Here is a 13,190-nt window from a genome sequence, read left to right on the forward strand (position 1 = left end):
GATTCACATAAAATTTTCATCATATCTGATCGATTCTTGCAATAATCGTTAAGATCTACAAGAACCCGCTCTGATACCACTTGTTAGGAATAATGACAAGATGACGAATGCAGAATCTAAAGAACAACAATGAATCAATCACCATAATATGCAAGCAATATGTCAAAGGTTTTCTGTATATTCATATTCATATGAACGTACAAAGAAAACCCTAATAAGGAAAAAGCTTGCATCAGAAGCTAACCTAATGATTATTTATAGGGAACATAAAATATTTACCAAAAGTATAAAACCCTAAAAAGGCTTCCTTAAATAACCAAAAATGCCAAATCAATTTCAGTATCTCAAAATACTCAACAATCCAAAATGAATCTCTGATAATAATCAGCCAATCCTGGTAAACTTCTAATCTCAGATAGGGACTTTGGGACCTCCCAGTACATCACCGCCTCGATCTTGGCCGAATCGACCAGAATCCCATTATGATTGATGAGATGTCCCAAAAACTAGACCTCTTTTAACCAAAACTCACACTTGGAGAACTTAGCATAAAACATTTCCTGCCTTAGTACTCTAAGTAGCTTTCTAAGATGCTCCTCTTGCAGATCCCTGGTCTTGGAGTAGACCATAATATCATCAATGAACACAATAACTGAACGATTGGGCATCATTCTACACACTTGGTCCATCAAATTCATGAATGTTACTTGTACGTTGGTGAGCCCAAATGACATCACCACGAACTCATAATGACCATAACAAGTCTGGAACGTTGTCTTCTCCATCTCTTCTCGGACTCTCATCTGGTGGTAACCTGATCTCAGATCAATCTTGGAGAACCAAAATGCATCCTACAGTTGACCGAAGAGATCATCAATCCTAGGATTGGGTAACGATTCATCATTGTCAACTTGTTCAACTTTCGATAATCTATACACATACGATGTGACACATCCTTCTTCTTCACAAACAAAATCGATGCTCCCCAGGGTGAAGTAGTAGGTCTAAAAAACTGCTTGGTAACAGCTCCTGAAGTTGAGAGGAAAAATCATGCATCTCTAGTGGTGCGAGGTGATAAGGCACCTTAGAAATCAGGGATGCACTAGGGATCAAATCGATCCTAAACTGTACTTGCACAACGGGTAGCTTACCGAGTAACTCCTCTGGTAATACATATGGAAAGTCTCTGAATAATGACACATTTGAAACTGAAGCTCTCTCCTCATCCCTAGTATCAATCACATAAGTGAGATAACCCAAACATCCATGTTGAAGATACTGTCAAGCCCTGACAGCTAAACATAAGGCCAAACTAAACCTAACAACACCTCGAGGAAGCTTGATTCTACAATGAGTTATTTCATCCATCTTATCCACAAATAACCTTTTTTCCTGTTTAAGAAGCCAATCAGGTATCAATTCCCTTACAAAAGAAACACATGAAGAGGTAAAGAGATGATGGTTAGGGTGTGTGTCAAAATCAATTTGTTCCATATTTGTGGTCCAAAATCGATTTTGTTCCAAATTCTGAAACACATATATGTTGAAGAAATCCCTTCAGAACTTGTGAATTAATTGATTTAGGGTTTAAGATTGATAGGAAAGAATTGAATTTGTTCCTTATTCTTGAACAGGAAATTACCTCCAAAACCTAATGAAAAAGTTTATCCCATGACATAGATCAAGAGATACAGAGAATCATAGTTGATGATACCTTCAAATGAAATTCTTAAACTTATCTAAGATGTTATAAATGAGAGAGTGAGTTACGAGAGAAAGATTGGCGCCAATGGTAGTAATGGGTCTATTTCTTCGTATAAATTTGCGTCTGGCAAGAACCGAATACAATTTCATGTGTGTGTGTGTGGGAGAGAGAGAGAGAGAGAGAGAGGATGTGTGGGTCCTCTTTCTTCTTTTATTATTATAATAAACAAAAATATATTAAAAAATGTAAAAATATAAAATAAAAATGTATAATAGTCATTTTAATTTTCGGAGGGACAAAATTGACATACAAACATGGTCAAAATGACCATCAATACAAAAAAGTTGAGATTTTGAACAAAACCCAGAAAAAATGCATACCATAGGAGTTTTTTTGTAGTTTTCTCTAAAACATATATATATATATATATATATATATATATATATATATATATATATATATATATATATATATATATATATATATATATATATAGGCAACAACAATGGAGAACCAAATTGAGGGATAAAACCAAAAAACTTTTTATCTAGAATGAATTTAGCTATCAAATTTCACATGTACATATAAATACATATATCTAAGAGAATTGTAAAAAATAAATGTAAACAAATTTATATGCATGTAGATATGCACTTTTTTTAAAAAAATGTATATATTACAAAACATAATTATGCATTAAAAATGCATTTTTTGTGAAAAAAAAACTTTTAAAGTCTTAATTTCGAAATATAATGTATATTTTCACTTATTTGGAAAAAAATTCTATTTTTTTTAATTTTTTTTAAATCAACGAAAATATTTATTACATTTCGAAATTAATAATTAAAGAAACCATTTTTTTAAAAAAAAATGCATTTTTAATGCATATTTATATTTTTTTGTGTGTAGGTGCATAGTTTAAAAAAAACATATGCATATGCACATGAACATTTGTAAAAAATATTTTTAATGCCTTATATGAATAAATGTGACATCCCCATTTTCACGGCTAGAAAAGATGAATTTTGTTTATGCTTTATAAAAAATAGAGTACTTCTTTTAATAAAAATGTTTCGGAATTTGTTCTCAGTAAAACATGATAAATACGTTATCAAACCAATTCCGAAGAAATGTATTTTTATTTAATTTAAAACATTTGGGATGTCGTTGTCAATACAGAAACATAAGTATAAATAGAACTTACATTCATTTACACTAGTGATCTACACCTCTTTAATATCTTAGTGTAATGTAACTACATATCGACACCTGTGATTTAAATAAGATTGAGTGGGTCAGGTTGGGAAACCTAGTGATTACATAGGGTTTTCAACCCACAATAATATAATTATTATGTTTAAACATCAAACAATCAACCCAATTACCCATCCCCATTATCTTCTTTACTCTTAAGGATCTACCCTAAGAATTAGTTATTCCTCGTTCATTCATTCCTAAGGATCATCCTAAGGAATTGACACAAAATCCATCGTTGCCTGGGTTTACTCGACAAACACTAAGTCGCATAGTCGCCAGGGTTTAGGCACTAAGTCTCATAGTCGCCAGGGTTTATACAACAGGCACTAAGTCGCATAGTCGCTAGGGTTCAGAGTACACCGGGTGAACACATCATTCACAACACCTACATGTTGCGAGCCTGCTAGTGTTCCATTAGACTGTCTAGAATAGTCTATGGTTGCCATCCATACTCTGCTAGATGACAGGGCTATCGCTTAGGTTATTGCTTGGCTCATCGCTTAGGTCATCGCTTCTCACCATAATTTACCACTCATATATCATCGATCATCATTCATCTCATCTTTCATCACTCATCATTTATCCCATCTCTAATCTATCCATGTTTTACCCAACATATTTTGTAGATATAAAATACATATACAGTTTAAATAATTTAAAACATGTATAAAATCGTTCATCCAGTATAGTTAGCAAGTATACAGATAATATGCACACGTAGCACATTATTTATATAAAATAATTCGTATCTATATGTAAGATGAAAGTAACTATGCACTCACTTGATAAGGTGGTGACTCGGTACTCAGACAACACTTCGTTTACTTTAAACAGATCCTTTGACAGAACCTAGTATCATTACCACTAGAGTTTAGTCTAATATTCATCGAGACTAATTAATAGTTTAACTATTAATACTATTCTATAAGCGTTAAACAATACTCTTCACCCACTATGTACAGGCAGGGGCCAGACATAAAACACCAGAGGGCATGACCATTTTGATATATAACACTTCTGAAATCCAACAATCCTATGCGATCCTTTAAACCAAATTCCCCGTACCGTGAGTGGTTAAAAAGATATTATAACGACACTTATATAACTCATAATAATAGCCCAAATACTTATTATAAGGTCCTAATAACATTACTATATTAAAACATAAGATATAATAACGATAGGGTAGGCGTAGCTTGCTTACAACGGATTTTTCTCAAAACTGGGCTTTGTTGGAGCAGCGTTCCCGAACCGAAATACTCTTTTTCTTGGAGCCATTGGGCACTCCGCGGCTTCCGCCTCGTGCTAGGGAGGTTCCTTAGGCTTTTCGGGGGGTTTCGGGGCTAGAGAGAAGTTCTAAAGAGAAAGGGAAGTGATGGGAGGTGTGAGGAATGAAGAGGGCTTCACCTCTTATTTATAGGGGGATGGAGGGTCACTTACATCATGAGTTTCTTCATTCTCATGCCGTGAGCCAACTGGAGACAATCAGGCACAACCTGGTGCTGACACGTGGCATCACACAGGGTGAAAATCAGTCGAGTTTCAAAAATTCATAACTTTCACATACGAACTCCGTTATCGACGTTCTTTATATCCATGCGTACGTAAAAATAAGATCTACAACTTTCTCTTTGACTCCGTCGGCTAATTCTCGACCGATATTAAATTTAACAGGAGGAGGAGATTATACTGTTAAATGTCCGCGTAAAATTCATAACTTCTACATACGGAGTCTGTTTTCGTCTGTCTTTTTATCATTCAGCTCCTATTAATGAGATCTTAAACTCTCATTTAGGTCTGGTAGGCCAAAAACCGCTCGATCTAAAATTCGAATTTCGGGTCATGCACTGTTTTGTCAAATCTTAGAAAATTCATAGCTTCGTCATATGAAGTCAGATTTGGCGTTTTTTTTTTTTTTTTTTTTTTTTTTTTTTTTTTTTTTGTTTTTTGTATGTACTCGGTTTAACGTATACTACAACTTTTGTTTAGATTTCTAAGGTTAAAAAGTCATTTATCAAAAATTCACTATTTACGTCTCTCGGTGTCGTGCCGGTTTTGCCGTAAAACTTTGGCGGGCCATAACTTCTTCGTTATAACTTGGATTTCAACGTTCTTTATATGTACGGAGCCCTTGAAACATATTCTACAACTTGGTTAAGATTATTAATTCTAAATAATCTTTTGTCGAAAAGTCGTTTTTGACCCCTATTATCTCTAAATTGACTAGTCCGGATCTACAGGCGTTACAATAAATATATGTATATGCATACGAATACTTCATATACATATGCATAAAAATAAATATATGTATAAGGCAATTAAATAAGTATGATTATTATGCATTTGCATATGCATAAGAATAAATATATAACATGCATATTCATAACTAACTATATGCATATGCATATGAATAACTATATGCATATTTATAAGTATATGTATATGCATATGAATATATATATATATATATATATATATATATATATATATATATATATATATATATATATATATATATATAATAATAAGTATATGCATATGAAAAAGATATTGATATGAAAAAAGATATAGATAAGAATAATTCATAATAATAAGTATATGCATATGCATAAGAATAAATATGTATATGCATATGAATAAGTATATGCATATACTTATTCATATGCGTATGTGTATACTTATTCATATGCGTATGTGTATACATATGAATAGGTATATGAATATTTATATGCATAATAATAAGTATATGACATATTCATATGCATATACATTATTACTAATTCCTTTGAATGAGGTCAAGTTTCAGTCTCGCCAAACACATATAGATTTTGTTGTGGAAACGAATCACAACTTTGTTTACATTACAAAACAATTAAACAAAAAGCAAAAAATATAAACAAGAAGGGGTAGGGGTATAATAGGAAAAAGATTAATAATCAAATTCTGTTTTATCAAATTACCAAGATAAAGATTAATAATCAACATTCAAAGTAACCAAATCCCGGATAAATTTCAAATGAAACTTAAACAAACAAAACATCCTCTTATTTCTGAAAATAAATACGAGGATTGCTATTTAAGAACTAAGAAAATAAGAGATATTATGGGACACGAAGAAAAGACTGATCAACTGTAATTGTCAATCATCTGTTCCAATCCACATACAAGCTTACTTAAGCATTTTAATAAGAAAGCAAGACAAAAAAATCTCTCGTCAGGATAGACATATGGAATACCAGTAATGAAAAAAGGAATACGATCATAAGATGTGAAAAAAAACCCATCAAAATAAATAGTCATTAAAATACTCGAATCATGATATTTGGCACCCAATAAACCTACATAGAACAAGCACAGTCCTACTTTATAGGTCCTAAAAACACATAGTCATGCCATTAATTATGTTGCACCAAACTTTGTAATCAAAATTGTATTATTATCAAAAGAAGATGCTACTAGTAAAAGAACCTGAAACCGTAGGTGAATAATATATGCTGACAGTTTCTACCCATACTAGCTTTCATTGGATTTTTTTTCTGCAATTCTAAAATCATAAGAAAATGGACTAATTTTCTTGGTATTTAGTATTCAAGAGATAGAAACTGAAAAAAACACATTTATTGGTTATAATACATAGTTTTTATGTAGTAAAGATAGTGGTAGTTCAACGTTTCACTCAAAAACTGCATTCAGAGTCAAGACAATCACCATATGGCTATGAACATTATTTAAGACATTTTGCCGAACAGTTTGGGAGCACTATTACCAACTAAGGTTTCCAAACCCATTAAGAGAATTTAAAACTTAACATAATAAGGTTTTTCTTATTCATATTTGAGTAATCTCACTCTTTGTTTGATTTAGTTATTAAATCTTTTAGGTACATCTTTTTCCTCTCTCGAGATCTTAAAGCCATATCTTTGTTCCTCAGTTACCTGAAACAATCATTTGTTACTTAATCAAAGTCCACTATGATGATAAATTAAATAAATAATCCAATTGAGATGACAAATGATAGCTTTGTATATTGTTGATATGTAATCTAGTAAGATGTTGGTAATAGCACACAAATCAAGATCAAAATTTGACACATCAATGTTGTGAATTTTATTATTAACGTTTAAAAGCAACTGTTCGATCTCATCAACAGAAAAGGGAGACTGGCTGTTCATGTGATTTGGTGATGAAATTCAAAGGTTAGCGGATAGATGAGAGAAACTCTAATTAAATTCTTTGAAAGAATGCCCTATTTGTTTTTTAAAAAATTATGCATTTCATTTATGCATAGTTTGTTGTTTCATAAAACAAGTTTGTTGGTTCGCTCCTTCTTAAAAAGTTCATTGTTGAACTTTATACACACACACACACACACACACATATATATATATATATATATATATATATATATATATATATATATATATATATATATATATATGAGGGTTCAGTTGAGAAAAAAAAGTTGAGAACGAGGGAATGCGTATGAGCCATTCATTTCATAATTGTCACTTAAGTGTTCCAGCATATCAGGCGATTGAATAGATCATCTTCATATATGAATACATATAATCATATATGACTAAATATAACAAAAGTGATTGTTCATATACGAATATGATGATGATGGATGGTTGTGAAGGTAGCGGTTGTTATTGGTAGTTGGTTGTGCAGGTGCAGGTGGTGGTGGTGGTGGTTGGTGGCAGTGGTGGTGGTGGTTGCTGGTGGAGGGAGGTGGTGTATTCATATATGAATACACATATATTTATATTCATATATGAATATTACTCAACCTTTTTCGGCCCAGTAATCCAGAGCATTTTGCGGCAAAAATAAATTATTGGCTGAGAATAATTCTCCATTCTCAACATTTTTATTTTTCTCAATTAAACTTATATATATATATATATATATATATATATATATATATATATATATATATATATATATATATATATATATATATATATATATATTTGAAACCATGCTAATTTTGTAAAACTGTGAGATCAAATCTAAAAATAATTTTAAAATCCAAAATAAAAGGAAATATTCACTTTAATTATCTAAAAAAATAAAAAATAATAAAATTACTGTTTTTTTTAAAAAGTACATGAAATATTCTAATAGAATATTACACTGTAAATATTTTAATGTTATTTTTAGAATGTTAGTATATTCTACTAGATTTATCAGATATATAAAATATTATAATATTCTAGTAGAATATATAAAAAAAAGTTATTTTTTATTATTATGTTATTATTTTTTGGTATTTTTTTATATTTTTTTGTAAAATATAAATGATGAAAATAATATTTGAATTTTTTTTTCAAAAATTTTCAATTATTTTGTATTTTAAAAATGTTTTTTTTTCATTTACAAAATAAATGACAATCCTAACCACTCATTTTGTAGATAAATTTTTTTTTTAACCAATTAAGAATCATGAATAAAAAAATATCTAAAAGACTAAAACAATATAATATCAAAAGACTAAAGAAAATATATAGTTTGATTAAACATAACAAACATATAAATGAAAATATAATCTCCAAGGATAACAAAGTATATTGTTTGACTAACCAATTAAGAATCACGAATACAATTGAGAGTGGCACATGTTGACCCGTACGATACAACTGAAAATCTAAAAAAATAAAATAAACATTATTATTAAGGGGCGTCATTGCTGACGCACAAAGCATCTACGACTGTAGCAATACGTTGCAGAAACATATCAAATTAATTAAGAGACCTTTCCATGTTAGCCCACTACACCGCTCCGTTTCTCCCATTTTGTTTTTGTTTTAATTAATATACAAGTCGTTCAAGCTGGGGATGTCAAAAACTACGTCGGATCTGTTTCTATAGGACCCTGAGTGACTAATTTTTTAAATAATTCGAGAGCCGGGGCATAGGCGGAGGCAAGATTAACCCCTATTTATTTTCGGGATTGGGGTTGTGAGTGAGTATTTATGTCGCGTACTTCCGCGGGGATCCCGTTTGTATAAATATATATAAATAGGGAAAAGTGAATATACTCATAAGAGTATATAAGGTTACGTACCCAAATGACTATCCGACGTCGTTTCAAAGTTAGATGAACTTACTTTCTTCTTCATACATTATCGGCTATCGCATATTAACTAAGAGAAGTCAAAATGGAATCGATCATGCTATTCTCTCTTCCACTCCTATTACGAAGATCGGAAAACCATTCTTATTACGAAGATTGGAAAAAGCTGCGACTCCTTCGATTCATCCCAACTTAGTGAATCATTGAGATTCATCTTATTTACATCAGAGATTTTTGATCACGCAAAGTGGGTTTATTTCAATTGGTTCTGGCACATATGGCTTACACCCTAACGACTGAGGGAGAGAACGATTTCCATTTGCCATATATTAAACGACTTCCTTTTGTCAAGACAACCAACTGTTAGTTGATTTCTTCTCCTAAAATTTTCTTCCACTTTTTCTGATTTAATCTAAAGCTCGAATTTAGAAAACTAGAACTCGAAAGTTATTATATATCTATTGTTGATCTTTGAATAATTGAGAGTAATTCACTTGGAGTCAAAATTCATTTTTGATTCAGTTTGAGTATGCGTTCGGCAAAATGTCACTGATTTGTGAATCTCAAATGGTTTTCATTTGCAACTATATTAAAAGAAGCCCACTAGGTGTTCCACAAAATGTCACCTCCTATAATAACACTATTTTTTTTTTCATTTTTATGTGAATCTCAAATGGTTTTTCATTTGCGACATTGTTTCTGGTTGGTGCATTTCTATTGTATATGTTCATCTATGAATTAGTCGATAACAAATATAAACGGAAAGTGAGCAAGTGTCAGGAACACATGGTCTTAGCAAGAGATGGTTTCTGGGCCAGCTTTCTCGCACTGACTAATCCCCCGCTACAAACATGAAGCAAAGCTTCATGTATTGGAGTCACTACAGACGAACCTCCATGATCACAAGGGATGAGTGGTGCCATGATTTAAACATGGATCAATAAGTTATCCATCATATCTTCCAAATGCTTTACCAAGTCACCATAACTTGTAAGGCTTCTAATCTTGATCCTTTTTTACCTCAGGACATGAATTCTTGATTTTTTTTTTGTTCTGTGGTTTGTGATTGGTAATCAAGTGTCTTTACAGGGAGAGGATGACTTTTATATAAGATATTATACGCTTCAACTTTTGACTGCCCTTTTAACAAATTCCCCCATTAGGTATGTGTCATACATACTTTTTCTTTGTTCTTTTTTAACTTTTATTTCATATACTGAGGTCTCCTTCAGGTTACAGGAAGTCATTCTTACAATCCCCCGTGGTATAACTCGGCTTATGGATCAGGAGGTATGAACTGGTATGCCTGTTGAAATCTTTAATTCGTATGATGTTTAATAATTCTTTTTCCTTAAACACTATGATTATTGCCTTGTAGGTCATACATAATTAGACCTTGTTAGTTCTTTTTCCTTAAACACTATGATCTTTGAGGGTGCTTTTGAGAAGATTTTCAGTATCATTAAAGAAGAGGGAGGTTCAGAAGGTGGTGTTGTTGTCCAGGTGATTAGTTGACTCTTCGTCAAATCTATACCATTAATGGTTTCTTGTCGTTTTTGGTCAAATTTTTATGCCATAATATTGAATCTGTTTTAATATTTGATTTTCAAGCTTTAATAGATGCCACATGATGTTTCTTGATTGCTCCCTCGAATAAAAAAAGACTGATTTGCCCTCACACTTCATAAAGCATTCACATATTGAAAGATGCAGCTTAGTTATCTTCATATTTACCCTTCCATGGATTCCCACTATAAGTCTCAGTAGAAGCTTTGATTAGGGACCACCATGTTACCTAAACCCCAATGCAGGTGGTGAAAAACGAAGCACATATGTACAAACACAATTGTATATTGATATAGGTTTTATTGTTTTAATGAATTTTAAGTAGGGGGAGAATTGGTACGGTACCAAGGTTTTTTTTTCTCCAAACCGTGTACCGTACCAACTATAATTGGTATAAGATTTTAGCTACCTGTGCCGTACCAAGTGTACTTGGTACCAATTAATTTGGCTACCAACAAATTTGGTTGATATATATTGGTATTTGGTATATACCAAAATTTTTAACTAATATGTACTATACATGAATATAAGTTGAATTTGTGGACATTTGGCTGTTGCCTCACTCGCTTCTGGTAGTATTTTTATGGAAACAACTAAAAGGATTAAAAGATGTCCACCCATAGCAAGTTGCTAGAGGAAACAAATGGTAACAGTACAAGTACAATGAATGAGAAGTTATTATTCCTTTTTAAGTTTTAGTGTATGTATCACCGATCTCGTGCACATCAAACAATAAGTGTTAAGAAATTTGTCGATCAATGCGGTAGTTTAGTAATTCTAAGACTTGTTAGTTGTTATTCTAATTAAAACATGAAGATATGAGAACTCATATTTCTTTGTATTTATGAATTGATATATATATATATATATATATATATATATATATATATATATATATATATATTGGTTGGTACAGTACAACCGTCGTATTCAAAATTTCATACCGTTACCGTACCAAGACTACTTAATTGACATGATATTACAACCAAACATATTAGCTACCAAACAACTTGACTACTAATTTAATTGGTTGGGTTAGTAACATCTTGATTGATTCTCTGTGGTACATATTTGTCATACCTAATTTTGAGTGTGAAACTAACTTTCAAGATTTTTTAATGAAATGTCAATCATTAAATTTCCAAATTTCCTATTTGGTTGTATGATGTGTTTGTTAAATAACATTTGTGAATAATGATAGCCTCTTAATTTTTTTTTTTACAAACTAATCTCAATTTTTTTTTTCACAAAATAAACTCAATTTTTTTTTTCACAAAATAGCCACAAATTTTCGGTTGTTTTTTTACAAACTAGCCTCATGCTTACTTTTTTTCCCACAAAATAGCCGTAAATTTTAGTTTTTTCACAAAATAGCCACAAATTTTCTGTTTTTTTACAAACTAGCAACATACTTTTTTTTTTCAAGAAATAACCTTAATTTTTAGTTTTTTCACAAAATAGCCACAGATTTTCGGTTTTTTTTCACAAACTAGCCTCATACTTTTTTTTTCTTCACAAAATAGCCTCAAATTTTAGTTTTTTTTCACAAAATAGCCACAAACTTTCGGTTTTTTTTCCACAAACTAACCTCATACTTTCTTTCTTCACAAACTAGCCTCATACTTTCTTTTTTCATAAAATAGCCTCAAATTTTAGTTTTTTCACAAAATAGCCTCAAGTTTTCATTTTTTTCACATAATAGCCTCATACTTTCTTTTTTCACAAAATAACCTCAATTTTAGTTTTTTTTTTTTCACAAAATAGCCACAAATTTTCGGTTTTTTTTTTCACAAACTAGCTTCATACTTTTTTTTTTTCACAAACTAGCCTCCAATATTAGTTTTTTCTCAAAATAGCCACAAATTTTCAGTTTTTTTTTCACAAACTAGCCTCATACTTTTAGTTTTTTCACAAAATAGCCTCAAATTTTTGTTTTTCTTTTTTCACATAATAGCCTCATACTTTTTATTTATTTATTTATTTTTTTTCACAAAATAGCCTCAAGTTGTAGTTTTTTCAAAAAATAGCCTCAAATTTCTATTTTTTTTTCACAAAATAGCCTCATACTTTGTTTTTTTGTTTTGTTTTGTTTTGTTTTTTTTTTTCACAAAATAGCCTCAAATTTTAGTTCTTTTCACAAAATAGCCGCAAAATTTGTTTTTTTTTTTTTTTTTTTTTCACAAAATGGCCTTAAATTTTCGGTTTTTTCAAAATAGCCTCATGTTTTTGTTTTTTCATATAATAGCATCATATTTTCATTTTTCACCCACAATGGCAACCTAATTTTCAGTTTTGACCCATTATTGCTGCATACTTTCAGTTTTTACCCATAATAGCATTGTTTTTTCAGTTTTAACCAATTATTACAACCTAATTTCAGTTTTGGCACATAAGAACAACCAACATTTAATTTTAAACCCAAAAATGATAAATAATCAACAACTTTTTGAGAACTATAAAAAAAATATTAAGAAAAATAAAACATTTCTAGATTATTCATACATTGTTAACCAAAAAAGAATTTCAAAAATGCCAAAAAGCATATTGAATTTTCCTTTGCTCACAAAAACAACACACTTATTATTA

General features: G+C 30.8%; 1 long non-coding RNA gene across 1 annotated transcript; it reads left to right on the top strand.

The window, feature by feature from the left end:
• The first annotated feature begins 9,655 nt into the window (after positions 1 to 9,655).
• Positions 9,656 to 11,012, top strand: LOC145003263 (uncharacterized). Its single transcript, XR_013661902.1, has 5 exons — positions 9,656 to 10,028; positions 10,128 to 10,201; positions 10,271 to 10,328; positions 10,417 to 10,541; positions 10,650 to 11,012. It is a non-coding gene; the product is annotated as an uncharacterized LOC145003263 (long non-coding RNA).
• Positions 11,013 to 13,190: the final 2,178 nt, after the last annotated feature.

Source organism: Lactuca saligna, chromosome 6, assembly GCF_052625555.1.
Source record: "Lactuca saligna cultivar CGN05327 chromosome 6, ASM5262555v1, whole genome shotgun sequence".
NCBI classification, from domain to species: domain Eukaryota; kingdom Viridiplantae; phylum Streptophyta; class Magnoliopsida; order Asterales; family Asteraceae; genus Lactuca; species Lactuca saligna.